At 36.1% G+C, this 26,330-nt stretch overlaps 1 protein-coding gene across 1 annotated transcript in view; it reads left to right on the top strand.

Annotated features, from left to right (window-relative positions):
* The window catches only part of Pgant9 (polypeptide N-acetylgalactosaminyltransferase 9), a 537,713-nt gene that overhangs the window by 51,403 nt on the left and 459,980 nt on the right, over positions 1–26,330 (top strand). The window contains exon 2 of the mRNA XM_076786727.1: positions 8,739–8,798. The gene's annotated coding sequence lies outside the window, so the exon portion shown is untranslated. The remainder of the gene's footprint in view (positions 1–8,738; positions 8,799–26,330) is intronic.

The following is a 26,330-nucleotide window of genomic DNA, read 5'->3' on the forward strand; positions in this document are numbered from 1 at the left end:
TCACTTCATTGCAGTAAATATATTATTATTACTTCATTGTAGCATACTCCATTATTTGTGGCAATGCGGCAAGAACCGCATTCAGTATAGTTGAATATTACAACAGATGGGTTAAAATAATCCGGCAAAGGTAGGCGAGGGTTAAGACCTAGCTTTGAGCTGCGCTTGGCTCTCTGTGCATTATTACACTAGTAATCTTTGTGCGTTTATGGCAAGCGTTCATCGAATAATGTGTAACAAAACGAAAACTTTGGGAAAATTGTTAAACTATGAATACACGCACGACACACGATGTTACGGCAACGTGATCACGAACGCAAGAGAGAGCTCAAATCGAGCGGTCCTCGCGAGAATCGTTTCGGACAAGAGTCGATCGCTCGCCAGGCTCGTACAGCACGCCGACGGAACCCCGTCGCTATCGCTCGCCAGGCCCGTAGAGTACGACGACGGAATCCCGTCTTAACAAAAGCTAAACACAGATTTAATGTTCTTCACTACAAATCACAGTAACGTTTATTGACGGACGTAACAGGCTACCATCTAATTTCTGCTTCCGTTCATTTGTTCCTGAAGACACATATTGAAAATCATGTTAACAGATGCATGAAGGCCAAAATTTTACTTAGCTCATTTAAAATATTCTATGAAAATGTTAGTTTAATAAAAAATAATAAAAATATCGTATATTTAGGGAATCTATACGTTTGCATGCATTTATAAATTTTAACACATTTTTCACAATGAAGCAAAATTAACACAAACACAGATCTAACATTTCACTTTGAGTGATTAACTAGAAAAGTCGTCTATAAAAGATATAGAATTTGCAATAGGCCATTCGATAGCTTTTGCAAAGAAAATATTTCGTGCCAATTTTCAATCCTATATGCCGACATGGGGAGTACTAATGGGGTGACAAAGAGAATCAGGTTTTTCCTTAATTTCTCTTGTTCTCTTTAATTGAAAATTCTGAAAAATCTAGCGTATTTTAACTATTAAAATGCACATCTATGAATGTTTTCAGAATTTTTAGCTTCGAAACCGAATTTTAGGAAATAAACAAAATTTTTAAATGCTGATTTCTTGTAGAAGTTATGAAGTACTAAGTTTATGTTTATACAGTTTTAGCATCTCGTTATGGTTTTAACAAAAAATCGGCATTTCTAATTTTTTTTTTTATTTTTTAAAACTCAGATCCGAAGCTAAAAATTCTGAAAAAATTCATAGATATACATTCTAATAGCTGAAATATGCCTGATTTTTTCAGAATTTTCAATTGAACAGGATAAAAGAAATTACGGAAAAACCGGATTTTCTTCGTCACCCCATTACTACCACCCATGTCGACATATAGGGTTGAAAGTTGGCGCGAAGTAGTTTCTTTGAATAAGCTATCGAATGGCCTATTGCAAATTCAATTTGGTTTAGGAGTACTTTTGATCTCCTTATTCTGCTATACCCTTTCGCTACGTTGCTACTGAATTATCTTTAGGTATATTTTATGCGATAAGTTATGAGTATTGTTACGTGTTAGTTGTCCATTGAAATATCACCAATGTCTATTTATCGATAGCAATCGATTCAATATAGACGATACAAATATTTACGATTCTCTTTATTGGGTTCAACTAATGCTAGTAAAATGAACGGTTCATACAATGTGTGTACTCGCGAGGCACTATCATTCACTTTATAAGTATACTTAGTTGCAGTGATAAAGCGAAACAGTAAACCTATTGAGATCATAAATAGACCTTATTCCTGTGCACTAAATCTCAAGTTTCGCAAAAGATTAATAGACTATTAACATACATATAACATAAACTGACTGCAACATTAAATAGTCTATAAAACTGCGTCTTAATATATTTTATGTATAAAAAAGTCGTAGAGACATAAAAGTTCATTTTGGTTTTAATAAATATTGCTTGATAAACATCCAAAATGCTGTACAGAAATTTTTCTACAATGTATTCAAGATATCTTCGAACAAGGTGATTACCGAAAAAAAATCGTTTTACTATCTGAATTAGACAATAGTGGTGAATAAGAATCTTTTTATAGTATACTACAACTAAATTTCATATCATTTCATTTTACCACATGACAAAATCAGAAACGATATTTCTAACAACAAATTAGAAAATAATTTTCATGCTTCGCACAAATTACTTTACGACCAGTAAATGCGATTTTCAACGGTGAAGTTGGATCGAAATTCCGTCGTTTCTCTTTTTTGCTTCGAGCGATAAAAAGTTTATTTCAACGACGCACCCCCTCCCTTTCCTCCCCCGCCCCTTTCTCGTACCTTTGCCCTATCAGTGACACTTACAATTAGTTTTCCATCGCGATTACGCACGGAATCGGGCGCCCCGATTTTCTCGCGACAGGACAAATGTCAGCGTGAATCGAAAATCAATTAGTTCGTAATGCGACTTACCTACGGCTACATCAAATAAATTTAATCACCGCCGACGGAATCCGGACATCCATTAACTGCCGCCAGCTAGGATCATAAAATGAACTGCAGTCTGGCAATAATGAAATCGGCTCGTAAACGAGCAACTATAGCGGGACTCAGAGAGATGTTGGCGCATTTTTGCGACCCTCGGCGAATAGAGAGCCCGTGTCCCGCTGGCACATGAAATTTTCGAATATCCTGAATAATTGTGCTGGCCGCCTCGTCACCGGTATGAACGAAACAGCAAGAACCGGCGCACAGTATCTATAAAATATGTGGCATTCAATAAACTTTCGTGTCATAAAATGGGTTGAAACTAGGACTTTTCGTGAGGTAATACTTGATCGAGATAGACTGAAAAGGGCACATGCTTATATCTGACCTAATTTGTTAAATAAACATTTGTCAAGTCCCAGTCTCTTGCAGCAATGTATTAGTCAGTTTTCTTCTACTCTAGAGTGTCAATGTCATGTTCTGTTCCTAAGCGAATATTTTTTTGCCAATTAAGAATTTTTATAGTACACTTAATATTCACAAGCACTCGCTTGATTTTATGCATACGTTAAACTTCCCGCCATTTTATAAATAATCAAGATTTTTAATTTCTTTTGGTTCGGACGACAACCGCGTTTATACTGATTAATAATGACCGGAATCATGGCAAAACCATCGATCCATGTTTGTCAAAACATACTCGATAAAAAAATGTATAACTCATGTAATTTCCATTATTTTTACATTTAAAAAGTCACACGTGTACTTTAAACATCAATAAACATTCATGCAAAATTCCAATGCACAAAGTTGAATAGTTTTGGTGAAAAAAATTCGTGCAGAACGGTCTCGAAAATCGGAGCACCCTTTTAAAGTGTAAAGTAAAAATGGGTGAAATATATTAGGATCTTTTATGCAACTTTTTCGTGAAGCGTGCGAGGTGGCACGTTGATACTACACTGTAAAACGGTTCGACTCCAGTGTCCGCCTACTACAGTAGAACCTCTCTCGTTGCATAAAAATGCGTGCATAAATTGAGGTCGTGCGACGAAAGAGCACAATCCCACCACGAGTTCCAGAAACTTGCACACCTCGTGGTGGGAGTCGCCAGTATACAACGTTCGAGGATTCCGTGCAATAAGCGAGGTTCTACTGTAATTACACAGAAAACACACGGAACTACGAAAAGGCTGGGCGTCAGATTCACTTTGCCGTATCTCTGTGGAATTATTTGCCTCGTACACGGCTCAATATCGACAACGTTTTCCTAGTTTGATCGGGGAACTGTCAGATGCTCTGTAGCAATCGCTATCCACCATATCACCTCGATTTTTACACGGTCCCGTATATCGTCTAATTTTAAAGCGATCGTCCCCGAGCCCCACCGGAGGACAAATTTACATTCTACTACTTCCGTAGACTGCATTTGCCACACAAATAGCGTTCCATTGTGTGTGGACGCGCCCGGCGCACACTTCTTCGCGCGAAAACCCTTCATTCTGCTCTGCTCAGCTTCGCTCCGCTCTGCTCCGCTTTGCTCGAAGCTTCGAGGCTCGAGGTGGACTGGGAGTGACGGAATTGTTCGCACTTTATTTCCCATTCCATTATCCGGGGATCGGGGAAATCTCATGCATCATAAAAGAACGACCGGTCCCAATGAATTCGCCCTGCGAAGTCCATCTGACTGAAAGGACCGGCCCTCGCAAATAAAATCTTTTCCACGCTGCTCTGGTTAGCCTCGTTTTATTGATTTATCGCGTCCTCGTCTACGACGGGACACCGTCGAACGCCGACGGATCATCTCTGGCGGTTCCTGTTTCGCCTTGACCCCGTTTCCACTGTGGTTTAAGAGCGTAGTCCCGCGTCCGGAGCCGTCGATTTCGGACGATTTACGGGATAACAAATTTTTGGGGATTGTTGTGGGTCGCTGGTTCTGAAGTTTTGCACAGAATGGGAGCTTAAAAAATAATTCAATATTTATTTGGTACAGAGGATAGATCGTACTGTAAGTAGTATAACCTTGGATAACATTGGACGAAAGTTTAACCGTGAACGAGATGCACACTGTGAAAATACTACGAAACATTGCATAAATCCATACATACCATACAGTCAGTGTCAAAATACCTTTTTTATTGATAAAGCAAACAACCTTAGTTTTTCTTCTAGAGTACATGAATTAGTTTACTAGACGATATGTAATGAAAATTTTGGAAAAATTGCGTTTAGTCTGAATTACGAAAGAAAAAGTTGTATTTACAATTTTTTGATAAAGTTCTGAAAATCGATCCCATCCGATTGAGCTGAAATTTGGTAAATAGGATCATTTTATATTAAAAACATGTTTCTCAAAAGGATTTGTAGCGACTCGAAAAAAATTCCTACCTTATTGGACACTCACTATACCGAATTCTGCCCTTTTTAACACTAGATTGCCAGAGGAAAAACACGGTATCTGGTCAGTTAGTGATTCCCTCTGACAGATTGGTGGTATTGTATGATAATGAGGGTGATCAGATACCTATCTTCATAATTTTATTAAAAATCAACATATGTTTAAAAAAAATTATTTAAGTTTTTCTATATATATAGCAATAAAATCGTAAATGAGTCAAATTTACTCGCTCCGGAAATCTAGTGTTAATTGACGGAACACGTGTTTTAGAGCGGAGCACCTCCTCTTGCACCGTCCCTCATCCAAACCTAACAAAAATTCGTCGGTAACGTAGAAAATGATACTAATATGATGAAAAAGATTTTTCGGGTCACCAAAGATGCTTTTGGGAATCATGTTTGTAATGCAAATTGAGGCTGTGTGCAAAATTTGAGCTCAATCTGATTTGACCGATTCTCGGAACTTCAACCCAATTTTTTTAATTGGGCTTGCTACAGAAATTTTGAAAAGGTGTTTTGTAGATTCATGTAAGTTATGTACATGCTGAAAATTTCATCGAAATTTTTATCAAACCCAAACAACTCGATAGCTGCAACACTTCCTCGGATGATGTACCTGATCTTTAGATGCTAGTGGGGAGCAACGAACTCGTTTATCGGCTGTCAATCTCCTCGAATCTCGCGAAAAAATTGCTTCCCGAAATCTCATCGTTGGAAACAACACCAACAGGTTATTCCGGCACACAGAAGGGCACGCAGAGTGCTGACACGAGGCAGCCAGTATCGATTCTTCTCGACAGCTCGCCAGAAGCACTTTCGCCACCCCCGTCGCTGCCTTCCGCCGACTACAATGTCACGCGCGCGTATAATAGTCGCTTTAATAATCATCCGCGAGCTGGCGTCGAGCTTATTTACATGTAAGCTTGTAAAGCGTGCTGGGATCACGTAGAAACACGGGGAGAAGTTTCGCGGGAAAATATTAGGGGAGGCTCGCTCGCGCGCGTGTATGCGAGCGTTGCGAGATTTCAGCGAGAAGGCGTACACGGAAAAATTGTACGCGGATGCAAGAGGAAAATTCGCAGCGGAAACGCGACGGGAGCCGTACACACCGAGGCGAGATAGTCCTCGGGACAAGTGCTCCGCGAGATCCCCATAGGAGAGGGTGAGGACTTCGCGGGGTTGGGCGCGAAAAGCGCACGTACAGGGGCTGTTCATAGAAAACTTAATGGAAGACGTGCGACGTGTGAAAAATTTAGGGGAGCCAGGAAACGTCTCCATGAACCCTGCGAAATGGGAGGTCCGCTTTGAAACGACGCTCTCTGAGGGAGGGGGCTAATCGAGTACTGCCGCCCCCCCCCCCTTGCCCCCGTTTTCTGAATACGCGACATTAATCCGCCATACTGCGAATGTTTTCTCAATTTTGTTCCCAACAAATATTTGTCATTTTAAGTTTGTTAGTTTGTTTAAAATGTACTTTGATGGAGAGTTCCCTGATTGATACAAATTTTAAACAATTTTTTACTAGCTATCATTTTATGCAAGGACATTCAAAATATAATTTGACAGAATATTTTTAGTATGCAATAAGTTTTTTTTGGGACTACTGCTAAGGAGAAAGGCGCGACCGCGAAATTTTTTTTTTAAATAGGAGGTGGTATTAATTTTTTTAGTATTGTGATAGCTCGTGTTAAATTGAATAATTTGAACCATTTTCTTTCATTGCGCTGGACTGCGTCCATCCATTACCAAACACATAGCGAGATGTGCTCATAAACAGAGTTGAAATTCTCAATTTGAATTTCTCGCTGTGAAAAACATTATGAAACGGGGGTAAATAGAAGTCCGTGGTGGAGTGCACCTCCATTTATTGCACAACAACAACTTAAATATATGTACATACAAATAACTATGAATGCACTGTTACAAAACTATATTAGATCATTAGAACACGCGGTTCGCAGGAGCACATATTACAAGCGCGAAGGCAGCACACACAAGAGGGAGCTGCGCACGCATCAGCGCCAAACCACACACATAAAATATATAGAGGGAAGAGCAAACTCCTTCACATTATATAAAATTCAATATCAAATCAATAAAATTATATACGCTTGGAGTACATAATATTTAAAAATTGTTTCGCATGTTTGAAGTACAGTCATTTTAATCTTTGTGACGTGAAAATCACAGTACTATTATTTATTCTAATCTTTTGTATATTAAACTGTATGTTTTTAATAAATTAGTGTATTTCTGAGCAACCATTCTCTTGTATTAAATTGTTAAGATATCAGAATTACCTAAGAACTAAAACAGCATAAAAATATTCATCTCCACCTCTTGGATTTCAAATGACGATTATTATTTTTAATTTCATCATAACCAAATCATTAACAATTTACTGCCATGTGTAATAGGATACAAATCATACTTTCTATGAATAGAAGGTTGCTTAAAACATAAAGTATTATTATTATATTATTACTTGCTTTTAATAATATCATTATCTGTGACATTATGGAATAAGGAAATACCGGAAACAAATAAAAATTTTATTTAAACCATGGAGTTTTTCGTGGTTCAACGAAACGTATTTTATAAGTATTAATCCAAAATCCAAATGCAGGTGTCGTGTCGCATGAAGAAATTTTATTAGCAAGTTCTTTTCAATTAAGTATCATATCCATAAAAAAAGTTGTTCTACGAATCGTGTAACAAAGAGCCGGACTGCAGGCTGCGTGTTTCACGATAACATCGCAGTTTATTGTTCTCTCGTGTGCATAAAAACGATAAAGACTGTACCACGTAATTATCCTCACTGGTAAGGTCACGGGTCTAATTAATTTTTATCATGGCTGCGGTACTAGTGAACCACTTCCTATTTGCTTGCAAAATTTGATAAGTAGTCGAATAAGTTTCTGTAAATAAATCAGTGTGTGTTGAAAAGAAAATATATAAAAAATATAAAAAAATATAATTATAAAATATTAAATATAGTTTTTAACTGTTCGTCGTAACTACCATTGTTCTCTGAAAATTAAATACTATCATACTCTTTGTATTTTATATTTCTGAACAACCGTAATTATTAATACCATTGTATTTTATATTTCTAAAAATCCGAAATTAAGTTCATTGTATTTTATATTTCTAAAAAAATCGCTATCGAATTCACTGTATTTTATATTTCTAAAAAAATTATTTTTCCAAGAATATTTAAAAAATAATTGCAATGAAATCCACCGGAAGATAACCGGAAAATGTGTAACCGCACATCAAAATTATTGGCTACCGAACCAGACAAAATCACATTAATGGGACATAAGTTCCACCGAAAAAGCCAACAACCAGTATCGCGTTACGTTCCGTCGCAAGTTCATTTTAGGAATTAAAAAAGAAGCAGTAAGCTCGGTTGTTTCTTATTGCACGGTGCCGTCGCACAGACCGAGGCGAAACACTGGAAGCTCGCCCTTTCGAGGACCAGGAGGACTTCCGGCAATATTCCATGGGGCCGATGTAATACATTTCTTCGCCGGTTTCGAAGGCAGGAAAAAGCTGGAAGCTCGCGAGACGAATGAAACTTCTTGCGGAGAGAGAAAGGCGAAGCGAATCCCAGTGGAGAGGAGAGGAGGGGAAATGATCGTCTTCGGAGTGCTCGAAGGTCAGGGGTGCTTTTTCGTCGGCGCCGCAACTGAGTTAGAACTTCGACGCTTCCCTTCTCCTCACTCTATCTACCTCTCGAACCGCCTTTGAATTTTTAATACAATCCTGGGTTCCCGTTGGACAGACAGAATGGTGGAAACTTATATTTCGATGGACAGAATGTGACAATAATTTCGAAATCTTGTCCAATTCGATTGAAACTAACGTTTTCCTTCTTGTGTTTCAGGTTTCCGGTGGATGGGAAGCTAGGGCACTTCGTCGGAAATTTTGCTTCGATCACGGAAAGGTGAGTGCTGAGGATTTTTTACATTGTTGTTTAATGTTGACGAAAGTTTTTAATACGTTCGCCGCCACCACTTATTTCGTGGCTCATCTTCGTGGCTTTTATGAAACGCTAAAATAATTTAGTAACGGAAAGTCATAGAGTCACCAAATATTATACTACGTTCTATGACTGCAGAAATAACAGTTTACATAAAATTAATTTGATTAATTTCACAGAAGCTAGGAGATCGTGGACGTTACGTACAAAGTTCCTATTCTCGACAAATTGTGGACATTAAAACAAACAATAATTTCGTTTAAACGTTTATAAAAACATTACAAAAATTTTCTCGCTAATAAACCTAGCATAGATTTGAAGTTGAAACATTCCCCATTACAACGAGACCTCAAAACTTGATGTACGATTTTTTTTTTTGGTCGATCTATTCGATTTTGAATGAGAGGGCTGTGGTGAACTCAACTCCAAAACAAATTTTTTAATGCTTTTGCAGAGGTTTTCATCCCACTACACTATAGTGGTTGGCATCCCACCCATTCAGAGTCACCAGATCAGGAGAATTGACTTGAGTTGAGGGGAATACACATGCACGACAAAGACGAAACGCGTCATGTGACAGGGCTGTGGCGGAAGCGTGGGGGAATAGCGTCGTAGAAGGGGAAAGTAGAGTGGGGAGACAAGTATAATCTGACAACTCTATATCCACTACAAGAAAATCGGCAGTGTTCTTCGAAAGAAAAAACTTGAAGCTTTAAGGGCCCGAGATTGTCACGTGACTTTTTAATTAATAATTTCCATTCACAGCCTTCAGGCACAGACTTAAGATCCGTCTTGATCTTGATTCGACGGGTCTTAAGTCCGTGACTAAACTTGTCACATTTTTTGCTCTGTATTATCGATATTATGAATTCTGACTCCAGAAACGTGCTTCAAGTTTTTCGCTTTATTTCGCAGAGAATCAAGACAAAATATAGCTCAATTTGTAACTGGAGGTATTTTCTAGTGCACGCTGCTCTTGATTTCACCCAGAAAACTCATCCAATGGCATAAAAATGCTTGGATTCCACGGCATGCACATCGTCAATTTTTGGCTTACTTCGAACGCTTATATTACCAAATATCTGCATAATCTCGGCAGCTCCTGACCAGCGCGCACTAGATTGAACCTTTCTCTTTCGAATGAGCCCTTTACCAGCGACAAAATATTCTTATACAGGGTGGCCCACATAACTCTGAACAGCTCAATATCTCGAAAACTATGCCATCGATTTTAAAGTTCTTAGTCTTAAATTGCATGGAACTGAAGGGCCTTTCTGACTACATAAACGTGAAGTGGCCTCCCTTCCCCTTTAACGGGGGAGGGGAGGTACCTTTGTAATTTTAAATGGAACCCCCTATAAAATGTTACATATTTAGATTCTACCGGAAAAAACAAGTCAATTTTGTCTGAAACATTTTTTTGTCAGATACTTCCATGATGAGATATAACAGTTTGAAGTTTCGAGTTGTAGGTACTTGAAACGCTCGGAAATAGCGTTATGGAATTATACGCGCTTGAGTCCTTTGCTTATTCATGAAGAAACACAAACAATAATATTTACAATTCTTGAGTTTGACTCACTTATCTATGAAAACGTTTTCAGTTTAGAGCTGTTATTCAAGCTGTAACATTGTGATTATGGCTACTTTTGACACAGAAGTGAATATGTTATTAACGTTAGGTGAATGCCAAAAGAATTATCGGCGTGCAGCAGTGATGTTTTTTGAACGTTATGGGATCATGCAACATTTCATAATTTAGAAAAGCGGCTTAGTAAAGCTGTCACTAATGAAAATAATAGTGCCAGTATTCTTGCTGCAATTACATTAAATCCTCATATTAGTCAACGTACACTTGCACAAACATCACATATTAGTCGTTCATCAATTCAACGAATTTTGAAACGGCAAAAGTATCATCCATATCACATGGTTTTATCACAAGAGCTTTCGATAGCAGATTACGATCACCGCGTAAGATTTTGTGAGTGGCTGCAGGGTGTTGTGGAAAACGACTTTTTGTGCAAAATACTTTTTTCCGATGAGGCCACTTTTATGAATTCAGGGCATGTAAATAGACATAATCTGCATTATTGGGCCGTGGAAAACCCAAATTGGATGCGATGTGTTCCCTTTCAACATCGATGGTCTTTAAATGTTTGGTGTGGCCTAATAGGAGATTTTGTGATTGGACCTTATTTTTTTCAAGAAACTGTAACATCTGCAAGTTATTGTGATTTCTTAAAAAATCATTTGCCTGCGCTTTTGGAAGATGTGCCACTGCACGTTAGAAGAGAAATGTGGTTCCAACAAGACGGCGCTCCTCCAGATTTTGCAATCATCACCAGGCAATTTTTGAACGAAAAATTTGGGAACAAATGGATAGGTCGTGGGGGACCTCGTCAATGGCCTCCTCGATCCCCCGATCTAACACCATTAGATTTTTTCTTATGGGGATATGTAAAGGACAAAGTTATGTTTGAACCACCGACGACAAAAGAGGATATGAAACAAAGAATACGTGACAACAACTCCTACGTTAGAACAACTTTGATGTTTCGAGTAAATAAATGTTTACAAGCCCGTGGTGGACATTTTGAACATTTAATTTAAAGTACATTTTATTTCTTCACGAATAAGCAAAGGACTCAAGCGCGGATAATTCCATAACGCTATTTCCGAGCGCTTCAAGTACCTACAACTCGAAACTTCAAACTATTATATCTCATCATGGAAGTATCTGACAAAAAATGTTTCAGACAAAATTGACTTGTTTTTTCCGGTAGAATCTAAATATGTAACATCTTATAGGGGGTTCCATTTAAAATTACAAAGGTACCTCCCCTCCCCCGTTAAAGGGGAAGGGAGGCCACTTCACGTGTATGTAGTCAGAAAGGCCCTTCAGTTCCATGCAATTTAAGACTAAGAACTTTAAAATCGATGGCATAGTTTTCGAGATATTGAGCTGTTCAGAGTTATGTGGGCCACCCTACATAAGGACGAAAACTTGAGGCACGGAAAGCATTTTTTTGCGGTAATGTAGTCACTCTACCTTATCGCGAATCTACGCAGACCGAGCCCTTAAAATGAGTCTAAATTTATTTCTCAATTCGTGCTCCCTCCCCTCATCTGGCGACACTGGGTTAAATATCGTCAATTTTTCCGAATTCGAAATGTTGTGTTTAAATACTATTTGGATCCAGTGTATATGCGGGAAACGATCTTCGGTGCAGTATTTGGCTCGTTAACCGGCACTGTGCTCCAGGGTCAAGTGAACAGCGCAAAGTATTATATTCCCCGGCAGTACCTCTTGTGTTCTCCAAGAGAACAACCTCGATAACACCGGTTCGGTGTTTCTCGAGCACGGTTCGCGTCACCCCAGCCCACTTTATCATTCGTTCTATGCCACGGATTTATTTCGCGATACCTTCGGTATCTTCTTGGGCTCATTATCAAAGTCCCTCTCTCCCTCGGTTCTAGTCTTGCCTCGCATGGTCTTCCTCCGCGAGTGAAATTCGTCCTTCCTTTGTCCAAGGAGGAGAGATCTCGTGGCTCGATTTATGAAAGCGAGCGATATGGGGGTGAGATTCCCGGTTATTTGCCTCTCGAGAGTTATAATGTCTCGGTTTACTGCATCCGCGAGCAAGTACTTCCCTTTAAATAACGTTCACCGAGGAAAAAAGTGTCTGTAGCTCTCCTGCAATCCGCAGTATAAACAGACGGCTCGCAGGCTCGAAATCGAGCGGTTCCGTGGGAAATACCAGGGAACCGGGAATTTAATGTACCGGGGCTGGTTTAGTGTTACTGTTTTGGATTCTTCTTAACAGCTTGCGGTACGTAACATGCCGAACCTCTCCGAGCTTTTTCGATGGAGGGCCGGGGATTGCATTGGAACATTCGTGACAAGTAATCTTGATACGATTCTAACATTTAAAAGATTTCTACGTCAGACTCTGTAACATTGAATGGTCATTCTTAAAGGTTCGTTGTTGAAGAGTTATTAACAAAATCATTTTTATAAGTGGAATATATCTTTTCGATAGTAGGTTAAGGAAGAAGGTTAGGAGGGGTTAGGTAGTAGGTTAGTAAGAATTGATAAAGGAGTTATTTCAAATGGATTTCAAAATGCTTTCCTGAGGGAATTTGCTCACTCTTGAGGGCACACATACGAGTTAAAAAAGCATACTTACTTTGTGATTAGACTGGAGATCTATGTAAAATAGAAGTCGTCTATTACGAGAAATTGGAACTAAGTAGTTGCATTCGTTTCGTAATAACTTCAAAAAGCTGAAAGCAATCGTTCCAATTGCACCTACCCATGTTTGCCATAAATGCATAAAATCCACAGTTTATTCGTGATACATCTATTTGTATAATATAAAAATAATAACAAGTTACACGATGCAATAAAAAAAATGTAGTTATGTATCAAAAAACACCGATGACCTTGATATTTCCGGAAAAAATGACCCGAAAAAAATATTCTTACCAGATATTTGGTCCATTGGCACCATGTACGTTGCGTAACAAATATTTTTTGCATCACAATAACCTGAAGAGATATTTAGGTGGCCTTACTTAAACGGACCACCCTGTATTGTTAACTAGACCATCTTCTAATATATGAAAGAAGAGGAATAAAGTAAAAATTATAATGTACTTCTATATAATTAAAAATAGGAGCACCATTAAAAAACAAACCTTTGCTATTTAGCACTTTAAATCTGTATTCTTTTATTTTATATCCTACTTCATTGGTAATTTATTTTAATCTTTTCTCATTCATGGTTCAACCATAGCTATAGCTGCCAATATTATTATGGAATACTTAAACATCCCAAATGACACCTTTCTAAAACTTTTAAAACCATTATTTATAGCGATTTTGAGCTGATTTGTGACCACTGCACGACGGTGGGGAATATGTTCCACCGGCCTGTGCTACATGTATAGTACTAGGTCAACCCACTCTACACGTATGACCCACAAACGCACAAAGATCGGCAGTCCATCCATCAGCTTCGCTTCGTTCATTAACGAAATGGGCCGCGCCAGTTCTAAAACACCCTGTACATTCGGTAATGGGATCATTTGCCTGGTTTCCGTGGCGGTGTTCTCGTCGGGTGTCTACAGACTAATTCGAACTGCCTGGGGCTAACCAAGACATATGTTTCCCGTATGCGGCGAGGAATGCACGTAATCAGGGAAAGGTAACGATGGTTAATCGCGTTCGCTTCAGGAATACGAATCGTCAATTTCTTACCGGGGTTCGGTCTGCGGGACCGACGTGTCTTCCATAACGACAAATAATGTGCTGTTATCGATCTGCGGGGGCGGGTTCCCGTAAGCCCTTTCGAGCGTACACGCGAGACGATACGAGAAGTCTAATGAACTCGGCTCTATCACTCTTTCTTTTCAGCCCCGCGTTTCTTCGCCCCGGCCATCGCATCGCCGCAAAAATCCACGCATCATGCAGATTTATATCCGCGAAACGAAACCTTTTTCTGATACCACCCCGTAAGAACTGGCTACCCCCCGGAGCAAGAACGTTATTAAATGGCCGAACGATTTTCGCCGCGCCCCTTCCAACCGGGAGTTACGACAAACATTCATCGTCCTCGCTCGGAAAGAATTTTCTGTTCCTTTCCCCCTCCCCCTCCCGTTTTATCGGAGACCTATTGGCTATACGTCATGGTTTTTAGTTGCGCAGAATGTTGCCGAGTTCATACGCGATCTTCCACTGAATTATCATAAATTACCTGGGGTTCAGTTTTCTTTTGCATTGCTGCTTGACATCATCTGTTGCATACATTCCAGTATGTTTATTTATCTCCTGACAGGAATGAGCAGGTAAAAGATAAAACAGTGAAACGATACAGAGAATATAAGAGCATCAATACGTTATCAACTAATTATTAACCCTTAAGTGGTACGGTACTATATAATTTAAAATTAAATAATCCAAATGGGCTAAACTTTACTTCAGGAAACCAAAAATTTTTAACTTTTTTTTTATGCAATTCTGTAGATTTTGGCGAAAAAATGCCGAAAATCCAAGTTTTAATCCTAAGATATCAGTTGTTCAAAAGTTATGCGTGTGTAAAGACGTAGGTTTTTCAGCGTTTTCGACAGGTAAGTATCTTTACACACGCATAACTTTTGAACTATTGATCTCCTAGGATTAAAACTTGGATTTTCGACATTTTCTCGCCAAAATTTACAGGATTACATAAAAAAAGTTAACAATTTGTGGTTTCCAGAGGTAAAGTTTAACTGAAATTTTGTTGGAGTCGTGAGACACTCCAGTATACCGGTCAAGGGTTAAAATTAGTATACGAAATAATAATTTTTTACTTGGTTCCAGTATCTTGCAAGCGATTCAGAAAGTTTTGCATAAAAATTCACAGTATATCTCATTTTTATTTGATTTTGGTTCCTAGTCGTTTCTAATTACAACCTCAAGCAACAAATGTTTACTGTATGCTTTCTTTAATCTTTTGTCTCTGACGTTCAACATTTCCTACCATATCGCTGCAATCTTTGTAACTTAGCTGTTTATCCGTTAATTGTATCACTTTTTTCAATTGTTAATACTATGTGACAAAATTTTTGTTTCGCAGACATCACAGTATAACATTCTCATTACTAGGTCTATTTTATACTGAATCATTGTGAACAGCTTTCATCCTACTGGAGCAAATACGTACGCACAGGAATTCTGAAAGGAAATACACTTTTCGTATAATGGAACGTTCAAATAACAGGTGTTCGTATAATAGAACCTTCACATAATGGGCGTTCAAATAACGGTGATTCTACTGTGCCTACTATTACAATAGTGATTGCAAATATGCCAAGTGTTGATGCATGAAACTGGCATAGTAGGACTTGAAACGTTACAGCACGATGTCGACAAACTGGTAGTGCATAGTATTAAGAATTGGAAAAGCGGAATAAGTAGGAATTTAAACGTGGAAAATATATAACAAATCTAAGCACGAAAATATAGTATTGCACAATCAATCATTACCAATATAGAAACTCGAAATGTACCATTGAGAAATATTTATGTACAAATAGAAATAATCTCTTTATTTAGCACGCACATACCAGTTATTCAACAAATTATACGTTCGATATTTATTTCCATATCTACTGATTTTAAATATTATTACTTAGTAGATTCACCGTGATCTTCTAAGCACTTGTATAATTGTCTCATAATAAAAATTGCGAATATTCATGTCGTTATTGTATATAAACCATATAATTTTTACATGAAAATGTTAATAGTGTTGGTTAACTTAAAAACAGAGTCAACTTCAATTTTAATTACCTTTCTATTTTATACATTTTTTAAGTTTCACTTATGCTCTGCTATTTTTCTTGTGTTATTCTGCGATATTATGACATTTCATAGATTTTAACAAAATTTTTGAAAATATTAAAAACCTAAAAATAGTTGCCTAAACAATATAAAGCAAATTTTAACTCTTACTGTGTGTTAACTGAATTATTTATGCATGAAAATTGGTTATATGGCCAATGTATGTCATGTTATGTTCTGAAGCACCACATAATTTCTCACTTATTTAAATAACAATATCGTGAAAAGTATCAGTAAGATTCTTAACACTTTCGTGTGCTAGTATAAATCATTCTGAAAATAGGAATTGTATTTATTCTTCTTTTGTATTATTTTTAGTATTTATTATAGTACTCCATAAGTTGCTAGATCTTTATAGCTTGTTCATCTCAAGATCATATAACGTTGTTAGAAAATAATTAAGTGATTGAAATCGATGAAGCGTCTATAATCGACAAGGTGACTGTCGTTATACCGACTCTTGTATGCGAGTGCGACAACGTTGCGATAGAAAGAGGGACTGACACGCACGTTAAAGGATGCCATTTTTACAGGGACCGGCATAGGGATGCAAATAAATTGTAAACTGGTTCCCGATGGTCGATATCCACCTTTCATGAACAGGTTTTCTCGTTGCCATTAATATTCATATCCGCCATACATATATGAGGTATCGCGCTTTTCTGCGATACTCTGCACGTCATTCTGCTGTAAAGGGACCATACTAATAAAATCTGGAATCGCGACGATTGGCTAAAAGAAAACGCGTCGTGCACGGAAATTCTCATCTCATGATCAACGACTGTCATCGGAAACCAAAGTAACCGACTTTATGGAAATTCACAAATGAAAAGCAAAAATTGATCTACCTCGTTAATAGCGTCCGTTAATTAACCCTTAACGTGGGGTGGGGGTGGTGTGGTGATCCGGGCCGGAATTGGATACAAAGGTAAAACAGATGTACAGTTTCTTGAAGGAAAAATTAATAGTCAGAAATATATAAATCTAATCTCGCAACAAACTAACGAACATGCACAACGAATTACCAAAGGTAAATTTATTTTTCAACATGACAATGCTGCCATTCACCGAGCTAAAATCGTAGAACAATTTTTTCAAAGAGAAAATGTATCAGTTATGCCATGGTCTGCACGCTCCCCGGACCTGAATATTATTGAAAATTGTTGGGGAGAACTCGCACGAGCTGTATACAAGAATGGAAAACAGTACGATAATATTCAACAATTAACAGAAGCTATTAAGATAAAATGGGGTAATTTGTCGCAAGATACAATTAAAAAGCTATATAAATCCTTACCAAATCGGATGCTCGAAGTAGTAGAAAATAAAAGCGGATACACCCATTATTAATTTGCTGTTAATTATCATGTAACTTTCTTTTTTGTGGAAATATATGTATAAATTTTGTAAGTGTGCTATCATTTCGCCCTCAGCATTTGTACATATATTTCTTCTACTTGCTCAGAAAGCTAGCGAGGTCAACCTTATTTACATAGAGGTTTCGTCTCTGTGCGTCATAACAATTATGATATTATGTGTTGCATACAAAAATTCTAAATGATCTTCGAGAAATTAATGACAGCACGCTATCATTTTTTCCGGGACTGTATGTTTACGCTTCTCAAGACCGCTCGAGCTGCGGTGTCCCACACGGGGTTGTACCCCGCGGCAGTGGTGATAGTTCTGGGATTTTTATCCGCCAGATATTTGGAACAAATATCGAGTAAAGACTGTATTTTGATTCAATTTTTGTAGACTTACAATAGATTGTATGCTACATATATTATACTTCATTCGCGTTTTTTATGTTGTATAAAAATTATACAGCACAGTATTTGCTTAAAGTTATATACTTTTCATCTACTAACGTTCTTAAGGACTTCTTCAAAGTATAGATAGACTATAAACTAAAGTGAAATATTTAGAAGGGAATCAAGTGTGCTGTAAATTAAACTATTCTTCTAGATACATTAAATATAAAAATAAAAGCGAAATTAGATATTTGTCCTGGGACTCCTCCACGGCTCAAACAGACTACAAAGTAAAGTAAACCAAACTAGCAGAAGTAGTAAGACTAGACTTAAATAAGCTGTACTGTAAACTCAATTGAACTATCTTCGTAAAATAATTTAAATAAAAGGTGAAAGTGTATAATTAAACCAAGCCAATCGATCCATAAGGCTGTCAAGTAGACTACAAAGTAATTTAATCCAAACTAGACGATACTAAGCAGGAATAGTAACACTATACTACAATAAACTGGACTGTGAACTCAACTGAACTATCCTCATAGAATAAATTAATATAAAGTAATAAAATCCATCCATAAGGCTGTCAAATAGACTACAAACTGAACTATTTTCGCAAACTCAATTAAAACAAAGTAATACGAGGCAGAAGTTCGTCAACAGTCTTAACGACTTCTCCAAGGATCAAATACATAGACTACGAACCTCGTCAAACTTCAGCAAACTTCATCAAACCTATCACAATTCGTAGTACTATATATATATAAACATTTCTACCATGCATACGTAGGGTCTAGAATATAGTCATCAGACTCGATCCATTAAATTCGTAGCACAACCGGAGCACACACAATCATTCAATCTTCCTAGATGAAACACGATCTCCGTCGAAACTCAGCTGACCCAAGCAATTGCGAACTGTCTTCCTCGATGAACAACATCATCGAGTACACACCGCTCTTCTCGGTGATGCGCAACTTCCGAATATACGTTGGAAATTGCTTCGCGATGATCGAGATGGTGTCATCGACAGAGAGAACTAACGGGTAGGTACCTGTAAACCGAGTCCATGCGATTTTCGATTAGTCGCAGCTCGTAGCGAGCAACCACTGCCGTTTTACTCTGTACAAACTTCCGAGATCACGAACTCGAACGTGTAATTGTTTTAACGGGGCGTGTCGCAGCGTATATAGTATGTTTCCGATTCGGGGGAAACTATGCGTCAAGTGGACAGATCGAAACTACGGTCAAGTAACGACCTCCGGAGTTTCGAATTGACCATTGGGGGTGCTCAACCGTCTCTTGTAACGTAATCGATCGTAAAATTAGATTGTATCTAGCGCTGCGTCTAAATCCGAAATAACCACCGACAAACGTTCGGTCGTAGCAGAGTTACGTACCTTTCAACCGTTGGAGAATTAGAGAAATATGTCAATTAAAAAGATGGTTTCTTGAAGCATCGATATGTATATTTTGTTACATGATAGTTACGTAACGCTTGCTGAAAAGTTCAGCTGAATGTCTTAAACTGGAAGAATGTGGCAGCCATTTTTCCAAAGCTATTTGTCTGTAAAACTTCGATTGCGGTGCAAGTGAACTTCATCTATTCGATCTTTACATAGTTGCATACAATTCGTAGTGTATTAATTATATTTTGTTTTTTATACAATTATCTTTAGATAGTCAATTGTTATATCGTAAATAAATGTGTACCAACGCGAAGTTTATGGAATTTATTCTTAAAAAGAATGGAACCATTGAGAAGGGATAAACTTTTATGTGATTCTAAGGGGGTACATACTTTTGAACGGTTAAAAAATAGGAGATATTCAACATTTGCTTTATACAGGGTGTTCACGCTAACACTAGCCGGCGTTTTTCGCAAGTAGCTTACATTTAAAAAAATGAAAAAGGAAAAAGTTATACTGTTTGTTGCAAGCAATGTAATGATATCTGTAATTTTTTTTGTTTGCATTATTTTTTTAGAAATGAAGGTGACCTTCAATTTGTTAAATGGAATGCCATGTATTTTTGTATATCATATTAAAGCGTGTGCCAAAACTAATTCATTCCTATACGACATAACGACCTTCAAGGTTAAACAAGGTTAGAAATTGAAGAAATGTTTCGAATACCTCTATATTATTAGATATTCAAAGCATTTCTTAAATTTCTGACCTTGTGTAACCTTGAAGATTGTTATGTCGTATGCGAGTGAATTCATTTTGACACATGTTTTCATATGATGTAAACAAATAAATATCATTCCATTTCGAAAATTGAAGGTCACCTTCATTTCTACAATAATAATGTAGATAAAAAAATTACAGACACCATTACATTGCTTGCTGGAAACAGTATAACAGAGTAGTGCTAATTCAGTTACGTTGTAATTCAATTGCACAATTGAATTACATTGTATTTCAATTATATAGTAATTCAACTACGTCATAACTGAATTACATAATTCAAACCTTTGAATTAATTCAATTACTAATTATTTTAATCAGATGTGTAATTGAAATACAATATAATTAAAATACAGCTCTCCAAATTATGTATAGCCCAGAACTTTGAAGAATTTCCTCGTCCTTGTTCGTAATATGCCAAAGTGATCCTATTATTGGTTAGTGGTAAGCTAAAAGCGTTCCTTTTTCAGTTTTCTGTTATTACATAATGTATTTCATTTTACTTACACATAATATTAATGTTTGTTTAATGAGTCTCATTAGATGATTATCGTTACGTTTTTCTTTAATATATATCGTAATCTAGGTAAAGTAGAGACATGTTTCCTTTTTCTGCTTTTTATATTTATGTTTGAAATTAAAAAAATTTGTAACGCAGAAGTTATTTCTGTTCAGATATTATAAATAATAAATTCCTTCTGTTTGAAACCTTCACATGGATTTTTCAACCTCTTATTACTTATTACTTTATTATTCTATAATTTTTAATATTAATTTAATTACAACGTAATTTGTAATTGATGTACTTTAATTGCAAAGTATTTTGTAATTGTACTCCATTGCAATTACGAATTACATTGTAATTTAATTGAACGAAGATCTGAATTATAAATTACAATATGATCTAATTACAATGTAATTCAATTACTTTGTAATTATAATTTCTGGAGTACTTCAATTGTAATTCTACACAACTCTGCAGTACAACGTTTTCCTTTTTCATTGTTTTCCGATGTTTACTAATTACAAGAAAAACGCTGGCTGGTGTTAGCGTGAACACACTGTATACAGGGTGTCTGACTTAAATGTGACGTAAAAGTAAAAAATTTTTTATATGTAATTTGAATTGTATGAAGCGGTTAGTTTTCCGCAGGGTTGTTTTTTTAAATGTTTTTTCTCGTAGCTTTTAAAGTTACGATGTTTTTTTCCAGATAACTACATATATTTTCGTGTTGCCTCGCGTAGCTCATAAAAAATGGGGTGTACTCCTATCTGTTCTCTTAAAGCGGATAATATTTCATTGGCGGGTTGGGAGGGGGTGGAAGTCAGGCAGGAAGAAATTGTGAGAACCGCTCGATAGTGATTGTTCGAATACGTGACGATGAATTGCTCGAAAGATTAATCGTCGATCAACGTAAGCAAAGATCGTATCACGGAAGACGTGGACATAGAGAAAAATTTATGAATACCTGACTACCTCTGTACATCGAGAATCACTTTATTATCGATCGAGAAAGATGACTTTCATACTCGAAAAACCATTTTCTTTCTAGCATCGTTTTAAATTCAAATTTTTAACAAAGTCATTGATAACTTCATTATTATCTATTGTAAGAGATACATATAGTTACTTTTCGTAAGAATAATTGGCCTATCATACAAAAGATATTACTTCGGACTTAATAAAATTGTTAAAACAAAAAGTACATTTTCGTTTAACTTCTGTTTCTTACAATTAGCTTGGAAAATTTTTATTTTAATCAATCTATTATTAAGACACAAAATACATTTTTATTTCAATTCTACTTCTTGTAGTTGATGTAGGAAATGTTTATTTTGCATAAAGATAGTCAGATTAGGTGTAATAAATATTATTAATTGGATCTTCAAGTAGTAAGAGATACAATTCCAATTAGAGTACATAGATATTACGTGATTAAAATATATATTTTGCATGAAGATCTGCAGTATCGATATAATAAATATTATTAATTGGATCTAGAAGTAGTAAGAGAGATAGCTCTGATTACAGTAGCACAAATCTTATCACGACTTTAGTTAAGTAATTTGTGAAAGGTTAACGAAAGCTCATTCCCAGCGATGACTAGCTACTTTAATAAGTAGAATGCAGATATTATCTAAGTACAGTAGCTGTAAGTGAGTACAAGAGAATCAGATAAAAGCAGAATTTAAACACAGAGTTTACAAATATAGGAGCTCATATAAAATTTTTTAAATTATGACCGTTCAACATGGAGAGTTTAAAAGTGACCTATAAAATTCTAATTTAAACAAAGAACAACGAATGATGATCAGACTTGAATATCTAATTTAGGCATGTGTTTACTGAACATTGAATTCTAAAGCATGACAGACAAATTTAAAAATTTTAAAGTAATCTCACCTCGAAACGGAGCATCTATACTTTATAGAGCATCTATACTTTGTACATGAAACATTAAACGTTCTTTTTTTAATAAAACAACATTTTTTACCAGTAGATTACGTATCTTTATCTAAAATAAAAATTGTTTGCACTAATTGCATAAAATAGAAGCCAAATAAAAAGCTTTTCTCTTTTTTAATCATTTTAATAAGTCTAAAGTAATATATTGACTTTCTTAAATTGTTTAAATGTAAATTGCCCATTGTGCGGCAAGTGGTCAATTTGGGCGAAATCGGATTCAAAGTCAAAAAACTTTCGATAGGAATGAGGTAGAGCGATGAAATTTTTTTTAAATGAAAGCTGAACCTTTATAAAATATGGGAAAAATAGAGAGATTATTACCATCCAATCATTTCAACGAAAAAATGACTTCATTAGTTTTTGTCACAAAAATCTATTTTTGCAAAATCCTGAGGTCGTAGACAAATTTTGGGACCAGATTTGAAATCAGCGTGAAAAAATCTATGGGAAATGATGTATAGTATGTTAAAAAAAAATTTTTTCCGCGCGTGGTAATGGAAAAACCATAATTTTCTTGAAATTGTGCAAGTTTAACGAATTTTCTCAAGGTTAAAAAACGTTCGTACCATAATCTCCCTATTTTTCCCATATTCTAAAAAGATTCAGCTTTAATTTAAAAAAAGTTTCATCGCTCTACCTCATTTCTATCGAAAGTTCTTTGATTTTGAATCCGATTTCGTCCAAATTGCCCACTGTGCGCCGCACAGTGCGGACAAGTCGGCACATCCCACTACATTTTTATTTGACGATGCACGAAAATTTCCTTTTACAGAACTCTTTATTAGCAGGAAATGCATATTATTATTCATTTAAACATCATTTAACAATTTTTTTTATGCATAAAAATAATTTTTTTTTCAACTTATTAATTTTATTGTTAAATTTAATTTTTTGTGACTAATTACCATTGCATATGCATTAGTAACCAAATTTAGATTTTTGTGAAAAAATTTGGCCATGGAGGTACTCTCTAAAGTGCCAAAAATCGAAAAATGTTATATTAACTATAAATGAGTGTGCAATAATAATTCTGTGTAATGGAAAGCTCTTACCAAGGAATATGCATTCTTTATACGTTTAATAAAGTAGATTTATTTTTTGTACAAATTTTCAACGGTGGTGTTATTTGTTAATTGCATATAAAACATCAAATTAACATAAAACAAAAACGGCAAAAGATGTCCTGAGATTTATGCATATTCGCATACATTACTTATTATAGTTTAAGAATTTCATAGTTTTAGCTGCCACTTTTTGCGACTCTCAATTTTATAAACTTTTTAAGAAGTGTCCATACCTTTCCTTTAGGATCTGTCGTGGAAAATTCGTTATTTTCTTGTTAAATGTATTAGTTATATTGTTAAATTTCATTTTCTGTAAATAATTAACAATAAGTATACATTTGTAAACAATTTTGGTTGTAAAAAATTTTGCCATTTGTTCGCCACAGTTACAGTGGGGAATTTACTGGGAAAGTTCAATATTCGTGTATATCACGATATGAAATACATTTCTTTTGCAAAACATGCGTATTAGGATGGAAATTGTTAATAATAATCATATAATAACCATTTTTATGCATAATACAATTTTGCAATAATTATATATCAATCATTTTTATGTATTTTTAATTTGTTTTTAATATATGTTTTATAACTATTGAAAAAGTAATAAGAATGTAAGGATAGATCGAAATGTGCAAGATCACGAGAGACAATGATTTTGAGTCGCAATCAAAGTACTGAGAATGACTCGGATAGCGAAACAGCAGCAGCATGCTCGGATAGCATTTTGTTGAGTTTATTCATTTTATTCACTAGTATTATAATTTGTGTAAGTTTATTATTGTTAATTTTACATATGGTTCATTTATTATTAATTTTGTTCTGAACTTGTTAGTTTTTAAAAATAAATTTGTTAATTTTTAATAATAAATTTTTTTTTCTAAAAATTTTTTTTTGTTAAAATTATAAACTATATGGGTAAATATAATTGTCTGTAAAAAATTTCCTCTATATATGCATTGATAACCGAACTACGAGAAGTGCCGAAAACAGGCGATTTGTCCGCACTGTGCGCCGCCGCGCACCGAGCTGTGAGGGTGTTATGAATTTCACGCGAGGAGCTGTTGCATTATTTAGATGCAATTTTTTCCGGAATCACCGGCACGCGAATAATGGGCCGCGAGCACGGCCGGGGCGAGAAGATTAATGCTTCGATCCGACATCCGAACATGAACTTTCAATCTGGCCTACTTGGTGCGCGGACACGTTATGCGAGCGTCGCGGACATACCGCGGCGACCAGACCATTGTCCAACGACGCCACTCTACGTGGATTTTTAGTTTTTCAGTTTTTTGTCGGGACCACCAGGAGAGATGGGATTGGATCGCGTTCCTTTTTGCACCGAAAGTGAATTCCGATGTGCAAAACCAACCCTTCGTCACCGCATTGACCGCCATGGTAGCCGACCATAAGGAAATTAACCCTTTTAAAAATGTATGCAGACCTACGGAAAATGGAGATGCACTCGGGAACTGTACAGTTTGCTGCAAAAGTCTCTTGATTTTAAAAAATTTGTTGAACAATTTCGTCATAGGACTGTGAACGTTTCAACCGAGAATGACGAATTCGTTTATTGCATTTCAGAACTTATTCAGTTTTTCAATTCATCGAATAATGTTATTTCACTTAACAATTGTGTTCTAGTATCCACGTTGGTATAAAATATATTGTATTTACATTATCTATGGTCTAATTTCTGTTGTCTCAATTGCACTTGTCTCTCGTTGCGTCTTCGTACATGTTGATAATTGCACAGTCACCCAGTTAAAAGGTTAATACACGTTAGAGGTTATTAACATTAACGTGTTCGCCATCAGCATTTGTTCTGCTGCCTATCATGAAAATGTTTTAATAAATGCGGTTGAACTCCTTTATCATATTTCAGAAATAATATTAAAACAATTTAACAGAAGAAAATCATTTTTTTTATGCTTTTATGTCGCATCAACTGCTAGGTTATTAGCGACATCATAATATAAGCAAGGATAGGTTACGTTATTTGATTTATCAATTTGATTTCTTTGAATATTATATGTACTATGTAAACTGCGGATATTTATGCAATTATTCTAGACGAATTTGAAGAAAGTGGAATCAAAATATTATTTTCAGTGGTAGTAGCCTTTCTAGATCTGAAATAAATCTAAATCGTACTAAATTTTGTCGAATGTTATGTTCTAGCATTTTTTGAAAATTTTCAGAAGTTCTGAATGCTAGTACTACGACTTTCACACGACCGCTAGTACCTCTTTTACTAAATATTAAAATAATTTAACGAGAGAAAGTCATGGATTCTTTCATTTATTTATTATTGATTTAAATATGGGATTCTTGCAATATGACAAGGGATTCTTGGAAAATATTATACGTACTACGACAGTAAAAAGCAATATGTATAATTTTATTACCTTTAAGTAAACTGAAAATATAGTGTTTACTCGATATATGTCAAAAACGAAGGTCTAGCAACGGACATATATCGGCCAAGAGATACTATGCTTTGATCCATGCGACCTTACGTGTCTCTCGAGCTTCTTGGCCCCTCATGGGGTATACCCCGCGGCAGTGGGGATAGTTTTGGGACTTTTATGAAAGTATTCAAACGCCCTTTAAAACAGTATAAACTTTTTAAAAATTGTAC

Source organism: Halictus rubicundus, chromosome 1, assembly GCF_050948215.1.
Source record: "Halictus rubicundus isolate RS-2024b chromosome 1, iyHalRubi1_principal, whole genome shotgun sequence".
NCBI classification, from domain to species: domain Eukaryota; kingdom Metazoa; phylum Arthropoda; class Insecta; order Hymenoptera; family Halictidae; genus Halictus; species Halictus rubicundus.